Source organism: Pezoporus flaviventris, unplaced genomic scaffold (assembly GCF_033815535.1).
Source record: "Pezoporus flaviventris isolate CSIRO_AGI_PZ_B2104156 unplaced genomic scaffold, CSIRO_AGI_Pfla_v1 ptg000037l, whole genome shotgun sequence".
In the NCBI taxonomy this organism is placed as follows: Eukaryota; Metazoa; Chordata; class Aves; order Psittaciformes; family Psittacidae; genus Pezoporus; species Pezoporus flaviventris.
In genome coordinates this window covers 18,869,607-18,886,593 of record NW_026892585.1, presented here as the reverse complement: position 1 = coordinate 18,886,593, position 16,987 = coordinate 18,869,607, and the positions used below count along the sequence as shown (strand labels likewise).

Below are 16,987 nucleotides of genomic sequence, written 5' to 3'. Positions count from 1 at the left end.
TTTGACTGCTTCATAGGTTGCTTGTTCTATGATGCTCACCACTGTTGCCATATATGTTGTTGGTTAAGACATTCTTATGAGTTTTACTGTAAAATGTCTCCTCCAAATGTCTGTGAAGGGCAAATAGTGATTAAATCAGTACCCTTGAGAGGTGGAAACCCTGAGGCCACATCAAAATTAGTCTTGGTGACCAATACCTGATGACTTAGATTAAAATATGCTTTTCCGAGAACCACACTGCAAAGCAGCACTAAAGTGAAGGATTTTCGTTCATCCTTGTACTTATTGCTAAAAGTTATACAGAAAAAATGAGTTACAGTGTGATGAGCTGGCTATTTTGTGATTTGTTCCCAGTAATCACAGAAAAACTTTATCTGACCTTGTAGGTGTGAGGAGAGAGCTGTGAAAAAGCACGTATCACTTATGGTAGAGACTGCATCCTGCCTGCAAAAAGGTTAATGAAAGTAGTCGCTAACCTGCCTTCCGTGGTTAACCCAGCTGGTGGTCATTTTATGGGAAGGAACTCTTTTTTTGTAGAAGAATTTTGGTGAAAAATTATTAGGGAAGGATTAAGTTGTCATTAAATGATACAGAGGAGTTAGCAGTGAAGAAACTTTCTATTTCCTCCCCACTTTCCAACTCCCCACTTCACAGTTTGCCTCCCTCTGGTTGTGCCGACACAACTAGATCTTGGGATGTGCGATAAACCAGATCTCTGAAATGATCAAAGTAAAAATAACTCTTCTGACTATCTTACAACTGAAGTATTACCCTTGCAGAGCTCTTGAAGACTAATTTTAATGTTTATTTTATTTAAATTGAATAAGACAAAAATTATTGTCTTATCAGAAAAACCCTACTCTTAAGCATTATAAAGCAGTGCATCATGCCTTTTTCAGTTCATAGATTTTTTTTTATAGCCAGAAGGGACTAAACATTATGAAGATGATTTCAAGTTCATGGAGAATAAATGAATTGAATTTTGAGTGAGAAGGAAAAATTGACACCCTAAACTTACAACTATATTGGCAGGCTACCTAAAAATGTAAGACTGCTTATTTTAAAAAGAGAAAGAGAGTGAGAGCTAACCTTAATAACAAGAAAACATGCAAGATCAAGTGTAAGTTTCAGAAAGATAAATTTATCCCACTTACATATTACTGCTGCTTGCTAAAGCTGTCTCTACCTAGTTTAAATAGATTGTTGAAAAACCTGCTAAATAGTAGACATAAAATAGTGTGCATTTCATACAAGCTGAGAACAAGAGAATAAGCAGATTACCTAATAATCAATGTCTGTCCAAATGCTTGGCAGGGATAACTTTAAAAACCAGTGCTCAACGTTATGAAAAAGAGAAGAGATGGAAGGATTATGAAACAGCTCCTTCAATAAAATGGCAGTGGCATTTAGTTCCTAAATTATTTGTATAACATGCACTGTATTTTAATTCTGTTACTTTCACAAAATGCATATTATGCTATTTATGCTAAAACACTTTCTTAAAGAGTTGCCTGTTAAAGACAAGGCAATCAGATGTTAGCAGAAAAATATCATTAAATTTTGCCCTTACCAGTGCCCTGATAGGAAGTGTAGCCTCAGAGGGGCTTAACCTGAGCATCACGACTTTCTGCTTTGTCTCTAGCATACTTTCCTGGATTAGAGCACAGTTACAAAACATTATTCAAAGAAATTTCATTTTGATTCCTGCAGCTGAGAAAGCTTCAGCATCATTTTCTCATCTGCTTCTCCATTTCACTTACTTGAACAACCTTCTCTCCTCTGCTCCAGTTGAAACAACCTTTCACCAGCACCGTTCCAACCATCTTTTGCTTTCGCATTCATTGTAATCAGATGGTGTGATGTATTATTGGCCTGTTTATGGTTTAGAGCCTCTCTTCCCACGCAGTAGGTAGCTGAGGCTTCTTTGGCTATAGAAAATTAGCAATGAGAGAAGCTCCACCATTTTCTAGAAAGATCCTAGAAGAAGAGGAAAAGATGTTTGATATCTTTCAAGACAGAAAATAAACCCAGATTTATTGAACCCTTCTAGACTGCAGGAAATTTCATAAGCCTACCAGAGCTTACAGTAACAGAGGAGCATAGAAGAGCTTATCTACAATACAATATGGTAACTAAAATACTTCACTGTTTAAGATTCTGACAGTTCAGACTTTTCTGGAAGAGAAATATAACTTTTGAAAATGTTAGTGCCATTTGAAAAACATTTATTGCTGAGCTCTAATAATAAATTTTTCTTTAGTGTCACTTTACTCTTTGCATACTCATTAGAGTCTTGTTTTCAGCCATAGCTTCTGAGACCTAATCTAACATGAAAAAAAACAATATTTAAATTAAACAAAATCAAACTGAGATTAGAGCATTTGTGTCTTCTGCAAACTCAAGGCCTTGGTGTCAGGTAGTATATTTCTCCTTCTGATGTGAATATGCACTTGTTTTACTAAGCTCTATGTGGCAGGTACCTTGGCAGTATTTCTTTCCCACATCCATACTTACTGAGAATCTTTACAAAATGCTAATATAATCTGAAACATTAGAAAGGAAAAATAAAATAAAGAGGAAATTTACAAAGGGTTAATTTTCATTGCAATGGACTTTATTTTTTAAAAAATGTTGACTTTTAACACTTGCTATTTTAACAACAATATTCCAGGCCTTTTGTGGTCATTGTTACAGTTTGGAGAAAGACGAGGACAGTGAAAGACTGGATGAAAAAGATTTACAACACCTTTTCCTCTGTTAGTTACATCCATGTAATTATAGCAAAGCACTGAGTGGGTACTACTTTGCCATGCACCCGAAGCATCTTTTGCTTGATGTTGCACTGATAGTTTAGTAACACAGCCCCTACTGTGACTGACAGTTGGCTTTGGACTAAATCACATAAAATTGAATAGGAGATGGTGGCTATTGGTTAATTCAGCCAAAGGCTGTTTGGCAGAGCATAGTAACCTTCATGAAGCTGTGCATTATTGCACAACTCCATGCAATAGTGCTGTCTGCAACACACTTTTACCCTTAGCTTGGCTACTAAGGGTAAACAAAGGCAATAGTGTAGAAAAGCAGAGAATCACTGAAAAAGTTTTCTGTAGCTGCAAGAAAGATTAGAGAGATGCCAAACACATTGGTATGGAAGATGACCGGACAGAACCAGTAATTAAAATGATTCAGTCTTCTTAGAAAAGTTGTTCCTGGGCTAAAAGCTCAAACCTCAGCTCACTCAAAAGAAAATTATTGTAGAGAATCACTTCTATATTTAACGCATTGGGAAGGCAAAATGACTACATTAATACTGTTACTTCAATACTTTTATCTGGTTTATTTATTATTTTCCAAGAGCCAGCTCATTGCCATCCCAATCTGTAAACTACTTAAATGGAAAGCATTTAAGTCTGTTGATTGGAAAAGAAGCAAATACCATATTTGTATTGAAGAAGCCTGAAAAATCTGAAGATGATCCAAGAAATTGCATTAATGTAAGCTTCAGCTCAGAATCACAGATGAGGCTAGTAGTCAGCCACCAGGGAGAGATAACAAAATAAAACAGAAGAGTGAGAAGAGATTGGATGGAACCATAAGTCCTGCACCTCACCTCTGCCAGCAGAGCCCAGCATTGATGGGTGCTCCTGCATGAACTTTCCAAACCAAGTTTGTGCTCTTCCCAAGGGTGCTAGGACTGCAAGATTAGGGTTCCCTGCTGATCTGCTCAGACCCTGGGGAGACAGGAGATTGTCGTACCACCTCTACAAGCATGCTTCACTCCAGCCATCTAGACAAGTCTCAATTCCAGGTAATTAAAAGTAGGAGCCCAACTTTGTTCAGAATTAAGCATCAAGTGCTTGGAATAATTTAGGGTAGCCAAAAAATCAGCCCAAGCTTGATAGGTGCAACACGGGCATTACAGGAGAGCTGCAGCTGCAGGCCAGGGAGGTGACAGGAGGGTATCTCAAATGGCAACTGACTCCCATGTTTAGGCAACTGATCTGAGGGCCTAATTTCTCTGTATAGCCCACAGAAAGATGTAGGCCCCTGCATCAGTTAGTTCAAGGCACTGAAATTAGACAATGTGATTACAGCCCATAGGAAACACTTAGAGAGGCAGGCAGCCTTGCCCTTTTGCAAATAACACATCCTCTCCTCAAGTGTCAGTGACCTGTCACCTCTACTATGAAGATTAAGATGGGATTGAGTCTACTGCTGAGGAATAGTGTTGTCCTTTTCCCTCTGCTATCACCTGTTCTTCTCCAGGAGGGAACTTGATTGAAGTAAGGCAGTGACAAAACTTTGCCTAATGCTGAATCCTGTAGTGTAGTGTAGTGTAGCTTCACACTGTCTTAATCCAGACTGGTGCCTCTCATCTTTCCTGTCTGGCCTCTCTCTCACTACCTAAACAATTCACACAGGGTGGAGAAGAGATTTGTACAGAGAGGTGGGGAAAATCCCACCCCTGAAAAAATGCTAGGGTGATGAAAACGGGGCATCCGTTTTACATGGCCTCTGGCAGGTTCAAATGTCCAATTCAAATGAAGCAAAATCAGGGCTGGCAGCATGAGTCTGTCTTCCATGTAAGTGTTCTTATAACCTCTAGGTTACTGCTTCTCCAGCGCTGCCTTAGAACACTTGTTTCATCCTGATACAAAGAGGGAAATTTCTGACTTTTTGGCAAGATAGTAAAACCACCCAGATACAGTCTCAAGGCATGCACCCTGTCTTCATGGGAGGTGAGCAATCATGCTCCACACTATTCCCTCAGGTACTGGCCCAGCTCCACAGGCTGATAAAGAGGGATAATAGGTCTATGGCCCCACCTCCTTCCTTTGCCTTTTTGACATCCTGCTCCCCGAAACTGAGTGACAACAAAGGTTAGTGCCGTAGCTCTTGGGCTGCCTAGGACACCCACAGGCAGCCTGTCAGGTCCCGCATGGAAGCCAGGGCTCGGCTGGGAGCAGATCCTCCACAGCATAAACAGCTTTGGAGACTCAAAAGCACTCACTTTCACTTCCAGCCACCGGCAGCATCACCCTGGGTTACCTGAATTACTTCGGGGTCCAAAGCTTCCTTCTTACTGTGCCATCCTTCTCTTGTATGACATATTCCCTATGGGTACCGGCCAGACCTCACCTGTTGGAGGGGTAGGAAGGAGGGGAAAATTAAACAGACATTAAGAAGGCTCACACAAAGCAGAAAGATAATGACTGCTTTAGCCAGTGCTGGCAATTGCTGCACAAACTTCCCCACACAGCACTGCCAATGGAGCTCGCTCCTGACTGCGACACACCTGCTTGCTGAGAGCTCTGCTTCTCCGTGCCAGGGCTGCCCACTGCACCGACTGCTTGCGACTGTGCTGCGCCAGGCTCCGAAACAATGCATGAGGCAGAGGGGAATTGAACAACCCCATTCACTCCACTTCTACATGCAAAGAACCAAATTTAGACCTATAGCTCTCAGTCCTGGTGTAGTAACCCATCTTTCATGTCCTTATCGCATATACACGTGCTATACACCAAAGCAGGAAGTCACACTTTCCTATCTCTAGAATCCTCTACGTGATTTGCAGAACATCAGTGAATTAGGAGAATTCGTTGCTGAAAAATGATTTTCAGTGCATGTTTTATTAATCAACACATGCCAAATCGTGTCAGCAGGGGAAAAAAATAAAAATACTGAAAGAAACCCAAACAAAAATAATAGAACAATTATCACTTGAAGATTTTGATTGTATATAAATTATAACTCTATTCAGCTCCATGAAAATTTATGTTTTCATTTATGAAACCATTCTTGTTATTAACTTTCAGTCTTGTTTACTGGGGGAAGTAGGAATACACCAAACAGGCAAATCATTTTAAACCATGTCTCGAAAACTTAGGGTTATGGCACACAAGACATGTTTATTACCACTGTTTTAGAGCATATGATAAGTTTACAATGGGGCCTTATTTCAAAACAGAGGGGTTGGTTAGGACAAGTCAACTTACCATGACTGCAGTTCCTAATGTGAAAGTGTCAATGGGCTCAGTATATTCATAACGTGTTTATTCTCATTACAGTTTTCAATTTGTCAGTGTTTTACTGGCATGCAACCGCACAGCATAGACTGCTATTGCTGGTTAACCTTGTTATTGCAGACAAATTACAAGTCCTGACAAGAGTTTGATAACTGTGCCTACTTATTTTAAGCCATATATGAGGAAAGGGTAGGAGGTTCAAAGTAAGTTATGCTTTCCTGTGTGAGTCCCCATATGATCACTCAAAGTTACTGTAAATATAAAAGCAGAATTGCCTGATTGCTATTTTGTCACTATGACACTAGACAAGAAGGTAACCAAAAACCAGAATCAAACATAAGACTAAAGGTACAAAAGTGTAAAACCCTGAACCCTCAATCCTCTAAAGCAAATGTATGGATTTAGTCACCTGTACAGGTGATTGCAGGATGGAGGACTCATTCACTTGCATATAATCTTTCCTGGAATCTGTGTCCCAGAAGAAACAGTGACCGAACAGGTAAAGAGTGGAAAAAAATATTCTTTTCTCCTCCTCCTCCTCTTCCTCCTGACAAGTTTACTGCCTATTCGTCTGCCTTAGCCCCTTGTTCCATCCTGTTGTAGACTTTGATTATGAAATTGCTAGGTGAGAATAAATTTTTTCCTATTAATTTAAAAAGAACAAAACAGCTAGCAAAATAACATCATTCAGCCCTAATCTTCAACTTAGTCCACATATCACTGCTAGAATGTAAATATAATCTTACTATTTGACCAAATACTCCACAGCAGCTAAATAATAAATATACAATATAGAGAAAAAGAAATTAGAAGTTTAGGCAGTTCCTGGATGCAATTTCACAGACTATGGTAAATCAGATTACTCTTTTACAGCTTCCCAAAAAGAGACACCTAAATAAAATCATTTTGATATTCAGAGACATTGGCCATGTGCTATTCTTCAGAAGTGAGGATCGTGGATGTGCAGCCCTACAGTTAAGAGATTCATTTCCTGTTTACGTTTTGTCACCTAAATTAGTAAATTAGAAAGCCACCAAAGACTTCCCCCCCAAAAAAAATTAAAGAAATAAAATAATTAGAAAAGGAAAAGTCATTGATCTTTAACAAGCATCTGCCAGTGGCCATTTGCACATCGATTCTGATTGTTGTCCTGCTGTGAAGTTGTGCTACCCTGTGTACACCTTTGGTTTAAGCGGAACTTGCCTATCATTAACGTCCATTAGAGTTCATTAGTGTCCTACAACATAGCAGCTGACATATGGGAGGCAGAGCAGAGAGAGCTAAGATTCTGTTCCCAAACAGCATCTGACACAGGTTGGAAATCCTGTTTCTTCAGTCTAGGAGCACGCTGCCCTGGAAAAGACAGTATCTCACACATTGCTTTATATCAATGAAGATCCATTTTACCAGAAAGCAAAAAAACCCCAGCAGCTCAACTCAGCTGAAGAGCTGCTGTAAAATTAAGAAAATGCTTTTCTCATTCATCTTTTAATGTTCCCTCAAATTAGATGGAGAAGAAAGATAGTTACTGGCTTCACCCTCACCTTCTCCACCCTATAATTTAACCACAGAAAAGACTGATTTATAACAACAGTAACTTCTGTACTATCAGACATCTACAAGTTTTTCAGTCTGCAATTTTACCTCACATGAATAGATACTGCAGACTTAACATGCTTCAAAAAGTTAGAACCATTTTAATGAACTACTTCTAATGTGACTATACTTCTGAGAACACAGCTCTTTCAAATGCGTTTTCAAGTGAAATAACTCTTCTGAGATTTATTAGAACACATATATTTTTTCCTGAAAACACAAGGAAATTATGCTTTAATTATTCTTAAGTATTTGAAAGCTGGTTATTTTCTTCTTTGAAATCTTTGACCCGAGCTTGGTTTAAAAAAGTAAAACTTAAATGCAAAACTATCCATTTGTGCCTTTTTTTTTGCAGTCATGTATGTCCTGCAGTAGGATACTACACCTCGGAGTAGAAATACCTCACATCATTTCACAAAACTTCAAGATGGAGCACCTATTCTTCTGATAAAATGTTTGCTTAGAAAAACCTCCTCTTTAAAGTGCAAGCTCCCTGGTGCTCCCTGGTGCCAATTTTGCCACCTTGGTAAATATTTACAGATGAGTCACTATCCTCTGAACAAAAGCTTCAGACTGAGAGCCTGACTGAAGCATTGATAGTAACACATAGAATCACAGAATGGCTTGGGTTGGGAGGGACCTTAAAGATCACCCCGTTCCAACCCCTGCTATGGCAGGGGCACCTTCCACTAGATCAGGTTGCTCTAAGCCCCGTCCAACCTGGCCTTGAGCACTGCCAAGGATGGGGCAGCCACAGCTTCTCTGGGCAAACTGTGCCAGTGTCTCATCACCCTCACAAGAAAGAATTTCTTCCTATTATCTCATCTAAATCTCCTTCTGTCCATTTATAGTCATTCCCACTTGTTCTGTCATTACAGGCCCTTGTCAAAAGGCCCTCTCCAGCTTTCTTGTAGCCCCATTTTAGGCACTGGAAGCTGCTCTAAGATCTATTCATGTTTCACTTGCTGACCTTGTACCTGCTACTTTTACGTGAAAATCAAATGCTTTTCACTATTCGATTCAATTTCTGTCCTATATTTCAAACCACGTCTAAACTCAGTAGAGGCTCATGCTGTTGTGTAAACAGAACTTTTCTTTATGAATCATACAGAGATGTCAGCACTATGGGTCCTGGGTAAAATTCACACACTTGATCAATCTGAATCTTAAGGGAGTTTTTGTTGAGTCTGTGAGAGAAAGCAGCACATTTAAATAGATTCTGTCCATATAAAATGCACACAAAAGACATGTTTTTATACTCTGATACACCTCAGAATCGGGAGGTGAAACATCAAGTGTAATAAGGAATAAAGGGGGTCATGGACATTTCACCAAAACAAATATACTTTATTGTACACAAGATGGCATGCCAGGGTCAATGCCATTTTTAGTTCCATCTCTGACAATCCATAGGGACTGTAGTGTCTCCATACAGCTATGTTACATAAGTGGCCTGTGCAGCTGTCATTGGTCCCTTAGATTTACATTCCAACACATTGTTTTGGTAAAACATTGGAGTTTAATGAAGGTTGGTTGGAGCGGGTTTCTAAGTGAATTGACAAGGAGAACTTAAGAACTGACATGAATAGTGTGAGGCCCACCATCATGAGATTCCAAGCCACCTATTTCACTCCAGTCATTCCCCACTTTGAAAATGCAGGCTAAATTTTCATCACCTGTCTCATCTCAATATCAAAACAATATTCAGACCAACAAGGTATCCTCATGTTGCGCTTCAGGAGGCCAAGATCATTCCATATACACCAAGCTCAATCCCTTTGATTCAACTGGAGAGCCGGAGATGTCAAACTGATTGCTTTGCACATCTCTGCAAATGAATGTTGGGGACATAAATCCCAACAGAAGTTGCATTCATAAAATGACCCCCCTCCAGAAATGCAGGAAATATGCTGGATGGAAAAGACCTTTCTCTCAGTCATGCAAGGTACAACTATAACAAGTATTGTCTTGCAGATCTGTGCACTACCTGGACTTTTCAGGTGTCAGAATGATTTACTTCCCTTACCTATAGCAGAACAAAAAGCAACAAGCTTTAAAACAAAGAAAAGCATTTATTCTTTTCTTTTTTTCCCAGGTTTTAGAGTTTGGAAGACATGGCAGAGAAACCCTAAAGTTAAGGGAAAACAAGACAAGAGAAATCATGGCCAAATAGTTAACTTTCTTACTATTACAGTTACAATGGTTGATGGACCAAAGGCAGGCTCCGCATAATACGGTGAGGTATGTAGGACATGACAAAGAGAGTTTGAGTGGACAGTAATACAAGTGTTAGGGAGTAGAAAGATAAGTTGTACCCCCATGAGTATGCAACCTGCTGACATGGTTTCAAACAGCACTACTCTTAACTTGAAACGTGTTAAAACATGGTAATTAGCCTGGATTGTAGCATAGCTCATTTTCTTAGTGTTAACAACAGGATTGCAGGAAGAAAAGGTACAAAAAAACATGAAGTGCAAGCCAATATGAGAATACCTCCACAGTTTGTGGACAGACTGCCCCACTTATTGCAAAGGCATCCACAGTGACATACTCTCATGGTGTTCGGAAGGGTAACAAGATTACCCTTAGCAATATCACAGTTAAGAAAGTGTGCAAGAACAGGCTGATTATCAGAATCAGCACAACTATTTTGCTGACTGAAAATAGTTGAAAGCAACACAAACCAGTATCTGGTGCCAAAAAAAGACAGGAATAATATCACTCCAGCATGGGATTCATCAGCCAACTCTCAAATTTGAGCCCAAACATTACTGACAATCCTTTTAAAACAAAAGTTCAGTAACATGTTTTTGAAAAATCTGAATGCTTCTGCAATTACTGTTTGCATCCAGATCACAAAGAAGTATCAGAACGTGAAGGGAAAGGTCTGGCAGTCCTGCTGAGCAAGATGAAAACACAACAAGAGCTAGAAGACTCACAAAAACAAACAACCCCTCCCAACCCTGTTTTTTGGGGGGGCTGGGTGGGGTTTTTCCACATTTTCCTAGACAAGAAAATAGGAAGAGTGTTCACATATTGAGGAAATTAACCCTAGAGGTTTTGAGAGCTTCTTCTCAATAATTAGAATATTGTTTATTCCTACTTGCTGGGGGTGTCCTCTCAAACTGGCTGAAATCAAAGGCATATTAGGGCAAACTTCCCTTCTGTTTTCTGGAGCAGCTGTTAGAGCTTGTGGTGGTAGGAGACAAGCCACCCCTTTTTGGTACCTGCACCCACTGTGTGGCTGCAGGGGGGAGCAAGGGCGCCAGGAGGTGCCTTCACCATCCTGTTAGAGGGACCATGGGGATCCACATCCTGACTGTGTGTGTTGCTGAGCCTTGGGCTATGTGGGGTGCACAGGCAGCACCTCCTCACTGTTGTCTGCAGAGAGGAGAGACGAGGGATTGTGCCTGTGAGGTTCCCAGGGCGAGATCTGAGAGAGGAGCCTGGTCTGGGGCTCTGGAGGCAGACAGAAGCACAGGTGTCCACAGCCGGAGTGCCGGAGGGAGGGTCACCTCGCCAGCGTGGGCCCAGATGGCACCGCACATGGCTCTACCCTTGCCGAAGCCGTGCCCACTGAGGCAGCACCTAAGGTCACAGCAAGGCTTGGCAGAGACCTTATAGAGCTTCCTATCCCCTTGCAGTTGCTGGGATTTGAAAGGCTGGTGGGTTTGCAAACGATAAGCTGCTCTCCCCCAGTCTGGGGAGAGCTACCTGGTGACTTTCCAAAGACAGTGCCCACCAGCCTTTGCCCTGGGGTGGGCGACCTACCTGATCCAGGCATAAAAGGAAAAAGCAAAACAAGACACAGTGGTGCTGCTCTACCTATCCCAAGAATTACAGGCGCAGGGTTGGTTGTTCCTTGCCTGGTAGGGCACCACAGCAGTGTCTGGCAGCCAAGAAACATCGAACCTGGGCTTGGAGGTGGCAGCTCTCACCAGCCAGGTGCTGCGCACCCAGCATGGAGTTAACACTGGTGCTTGTGAAGGGGCCTTGGGCAGTAAATATGGCAGCTGGTTGGCCTGTTTAGATGCTCCCAACAGAACTAGCACTTTCTGCATCATGCTTGAACATCGTGTTTCTCATCCCCACCTTCTCCATCCACACAAATGGCCACATACTGCAACATGTGTGCATACTGCTGGCACCCATGGGTGGGACCAAGTGTCAGAAGGGCTTTGGCAGGGATACTACAGGGACTGTGGGAGTGGCAATAAATCCAATGGCATGTCACATAGTATGACCCAGGAACGAGATTGGGAAACTCCAGGGATATCATAAGGGTACCTCTCTCACCAGGATATGACAGGAGTCAGAAATTATGACCCTGTCTGGATCACCCATAGTTAAGGAAGCTTTGAGAGTGACATAGAGTGGCAGGATAGTCAAACTCCTGCCCAGCACCACAAAATCCAGGAGTCTTTTGACTTAATTCTTGTGTTTTCTTTTTACAAGTTTGAAGAGCAGGAAAGCATGACCTAAATATAATAAATACAGTTATTTCACTCTGCCTGAAGAAAGAGAGAGGGTGGACTGCAGTATGCATCTCAGTAAAGTATTAATATAATAGGAGGTTTACCAGCTCAGCTAATAAAAGCATTCTTCATTCTTGCCCTTGAATTTAATTTGTTGTTGAGACACACTCCAAAGGTTGAGCATTTCAGCTCGTTTAAGGAGTTATGACTCAGCACCGTACTGGGGTTCCCATATTCCGAAAGACTGAACATCCCTGTTAATCACGGCTTCCCAGCAGATCCAGAGAAGGAATACCATAAAATTGCTTAGTAAACAGTGCATCTGCATTGAATACAGACAAAAGCTCAATCTGAAATATTTGGAAGTAACTTTTAAATAAAAAGGCATTAATTTTTACTACACATTTCTACAAAGCTATTTCTGCTGCTATTATGGTGCACCTTCCTGGGGTAAACGTGTGGTTTACAGCATCTACATTATGATGTATAACTTGTAGCACTCACACTTTATGCTGTAACACATGTGCAGACACTTTTTTTTTTCCTCCACGATCTTCTTTTGGATGTGATTTCTTAAGGCTTGTCTACGCGGGGGAAGTTCAGCAGCACAGCAATTCTGGGCTAACTACTCCATGATAGCTCCCTGTGGACACTTCATTGCAATAAAAAAAAAGACTTTATTTGGGAATAATTACTCTGCATTGTGAGTGGAATAATTATTCTAGAATAAAAACCAGCCTAATTCCAAGATAAAGTGTATGCACCTATGCAGGAGGTTTTGTCTGTTTGGTTGGGGTTTTCACCCCAGAATATGAATACTGTACGAGAACAGCTGGAACTGTTTTTCCCTGGAATAGCTATGTTAGGCCATTTTTCCTTATAGGTAAAGTTATTGTATCAAGTTAAATGAAATGTCTTTCAGCTGGATTCTTGTTAGTTTGAACTGCAGATTTTCTCAGTCCAAAATATTTGTGTTGGCAGCCAGTAGCAGGCTGATGGGCCTTTCCTTGACATGTTTATTTCCATTCCTTGGTAAGAGGAGATTCTTCCTCCTCAGGATATTTTTCAAATATGAAATTTCTAGCCGGAAGCTGAAGTGTTATAGATTTTATCCTGTGGGATCATGATGGAAAGTATCTTCTTTTTTTGAACATCTCTAGCAAAAGAGAGCAATTTTCTTTACCCCATAATTCCAGAAGAGTCAAATTGTGACTGGCAAATTCTTATCTAATAGTGTTTTGTCTCCCTTTCTCCCTAAATGCAGCTGGCTAGTTATTTTAAGCACTTAGGTAATAGACAAAGATCAGAAAAGGCCATGATGGTTTGCCTGTTTAAGCAAAGCTGAAATAGCTTTCCACCTGGCCAAGATGCAGGCCAACCACAGGCATCTCTCTGGTCCTTTATCACTGATCTTTCTCCAAGTTCACTCAACCATCCCTTACCTCCTGTATTTATGACCTCTCCTGCCTTTGTATTTTAACTGACTCTGCTCTCAGGCTGTGGGTGGAGTGAAATGTGTAAAACCACCTGCCCATGATGCTGTGTTTCCACTCACCTTCAGGAAAAAAAAGGGTTTATTCAGTAATTAAAAACTCTTTTTTTGCCTTTAGATGTGTCTAAGCATTTCTAGCAGAAACATAAGTCACGCAAACAAATCCATTCCTCATTCAGCTTGCTGGCCTGCCTTTCCCTTTTCAAGACATGTAATTCTGTTTGAAGATAGTCTACAGGGTCCTTAGTCCTGTCATACTATGGCCTTTCATTTCCCTCCTTGCCCTTTAGTATTTTTAAGGATATCTGGCAGCCAAGGCTGTTTCAGATACAGAATGTGTTCATGATACTAACAGCATTTAATGCACAGTGCAGTGATGATATTTAAAGCATCATAAGAACCATAAGGAGTTAAATACAACTGCTTCAATATGAATCAGCTTTATGTTCATATAAATTGCCAGGCAAAGAGCAAACTGCAAATGTTGCTCCTGATTCTGTGTACACCAGCATTTTTGGTAATTTTTAAACATTCCATATTATCTTTTAAACAACAGATGGTGTTAATAAAATTATAAACCACACCCCATAAAATGCCAAACAGCAATAGCATTTTTCAAGGAAATAATACAAGGTATAATATTTCCGCATTAATGAAAAGCTGAGCGTGAAAAACATTCACATTGCAAAAGATAAGACTCAAAATACTCCTTTTCGTTTCTTGTTAATGCAGCTTCAGCATTTTAATTAGTATCAATTACTGCGAATAGAGTTCTGGATGTGTTTTAACTTGTTCAAAAGTTTCAAAAAAGAAAGTTTTTATTTGTTTTGTATTAGCCTCACTGCAAGTTCAGATGTGCAATATGGGGAAAAAAAAAAAGGATCTTCTTTAAGACATAGTTTGCTTTGAATCAGTTAAAATGAAAGAGATGAATGACATGTTAAGTTTTCTGTGAGCTCCGAGTATTAAATTACTTAATAAAGAAAAGTTAAATTTGGCAACGCTTGGTGAGTAATCAGAAAATAATGAAAACACACTTAAATAGGTGACAAGTCAAGGCTCTATCAAGGGCCAATTCTTATTCCAGGAAAACTCACATTAACTTTGATCAAAGTGAGAGCTTGTGGTGCTTCCACAGATGGAAAAGAATGCGGACTAGGTAATGTAGAGACCTTCATTCTACTGATGTTTTTCAAGAGTTTATAAACTATATGGAAACAGACTGGCTCTCTCCTTCAGACTAAACTCGCAGCCTGAATATCATTCCAGAAGAGCACTACAGTAGTTTCTCAGCTATAGGATGGAGACATAGGGACAAACAAAGTGTCTCATATACACACAGGAGAATGCCACCAAGCCTGTCATCACTTGGGTCATTCACCACTTCCTCTGCCTATTTTGAGCCCAGCCTGCTGCCTTATTGCATTATACTTAAGGGAGAATCTGTTTCTTCTCTCCTCCATCTCTTTTTGATACTCACAAGGCAGTCCTCCCACAAGGAAGGCCAACAGTCATGGCAGCTCAGCTACTTATCTTAAGGAAATGAAAGCAAAGTGCGTGTGAGAGCTGGACAAGAATGCTGGTATTAGGGATCTGAGCATAGCTAGACTACGTTCAGCACAGTGAAGTGTAAACCCAGTCAGACTCTGCACTTAATTATGGAAAGTAATGATTATGCAGGATGAAAAGTCCTGTCTCAGCCAACTGCTGCCAGGTCTACCTGTCTTAAGGTGTTCCATCAGGGTGGCTAAATCTTCCAGGCTCCACCCTCCTTTCACAGTCTCTTGTGGCATGTGTGTTTCTTCATTTTATAGTCTTCAGGGCTAGTCCTCTGAGTGCAGTTTATATGAGTCAAGACACTCATGCTGGAGTTACTGAGATCAGAATCTGGCCATTTGTATGTCTGAGCACATATTTTCCTTGAAACAAGTTTGTGGTAGTATAGTCAGGAATGTTTCGCACTCAGGTTCAGATCTGGTTCCAGCTGGAGTTCCCTTGTGATGTTCCAAATCTCATTAAGTTAATGAGAGCTTTTTTTTCCAGCAATTTCAACGGGATTCCCTGTTTCTGTGCCCACATCGTCGGCTCAGCTTTGCACACAGGAAGCCAGGGTGAGTGTCAGAACAGGAGGTCATGCTCCATCCCAGCCACTCCCTTTGCAGCAGGACAGCAGGAACTGAGTGGGGGTGTCAGGGCAGACATCCCAGCGGCAACTGGTAGCCACTCTTGCCTGCCACCCTCATGCCTTGCCTCTCCCTGTTCCCCAGTTTTTTCTGTTTACTCACATGGGCAGGGATTTGGAATTAGGAATTTGAGGCTAGGAAAGTTGCACAAGCAAAGAGGAAAATTAAACAGGAATTGTGTGTGTTACCAAGCTTGAGGGAGTGCACACTGACATTACAGTGATGGGCAACGGTGTGACCCCCACCTACAAGTCAAATCCAATCAAACACACTTTTTTCCTTTTCATTATCAAATTGACCTGTCACATGTGACTGCCTTGCTGACCATCCCAGAAAAAGAGATTGCAGACAGAAGAGACTGCCCTCAGATGAACTGAGGGATGGCTGGAAACCTTGTACAGCTGGTGACAAAGCTGATTTATTTTCATGGAAAGAAGTCTGCAGCAATCAGGACAGTCAAACCAGTATCTTTAATGAGAACTAGATTCACCCACACAAACAAGTTGTATGGACTCAGAGATACCTATCTTCTCGTATCCAAATCATATACCTCCTATTAGCACTACAATTATTACACAGACTCACTAAGAGAAGACAATCTTCCTAAATATTTATTTAGTGTTGATAGAATTGCTTACAAACCCTCTCTCTCATTCTGAGAACCTCTTACAAGACTCCCTTGTTCCCAAGTTCATTATAGCTACTTATATTATTACTGTAAATCTTTCTAATGCCTCAAATGTTTGGCTCTGAAGAACATTTTTATAATGAGGGTGGGGCAATGCAAAACTTTTCCTCTCCTAATTCATTGCTAAATTGTATTTGCAAGTTCAAATGCCAGAGTGATGAAATCACAATATTATTCATTGGATTTTGTTTGATTATTTGCTAGTGTTGTAGGGAACGTATCTATAAAACAACATGAAAAGCAAAGCAACAGAGCTTTAGGGGTTTTCCGGAACTTCTCTTCCGCACACATCAATTTTACTGTATGACTGTCCTGAAAGATTTATGCTTTGTGTTTTGAGGGCCAGGTTTTAAATGGCTTCACAGAACAAAAATATTAAAATTTAAATGCAACTTTAAAAATGTGTGTTGGACCTTTGGGCCTTCTGGAGAGGTCAAGTTCAAGACACTTATAAAAAGACCATTCCCAGAGAGACTGCATGGGAAAGACTATTAACATTACTGCTTTCCCTTTATTTCCCCTTTGAT

At 40.6% G+C, this 16,987-nt stretch overlaps 1 long non-coding RNA gene across 2 annotated transcripts in view; it reads right to left on the bottom strand.

The window, feature by feature from the left end:
* Nucleotides 1-16,987, bottom strand: part of LOC133275122 (uncharacterized) — a 42,058-nt gene that overhangs the window by 14,093 nt on the left and 10,978 nt on the right. For both annotated transcript variants that reach the window (XR_009745400.1, XR_009745402.1), the window contains exons 3-4: nt 9,610-9,648; nt 1,761-1,977 (exon numbers count right to left, since the gene is read on the bottom strand). This is a non-coding gene — a long non-coding RNA (uncharacterized LOC133275122). The remainder of the gene's footprint in view (nt 1-1,760; nt 1,978-9,609; nt 9,649-16,987) is intronic.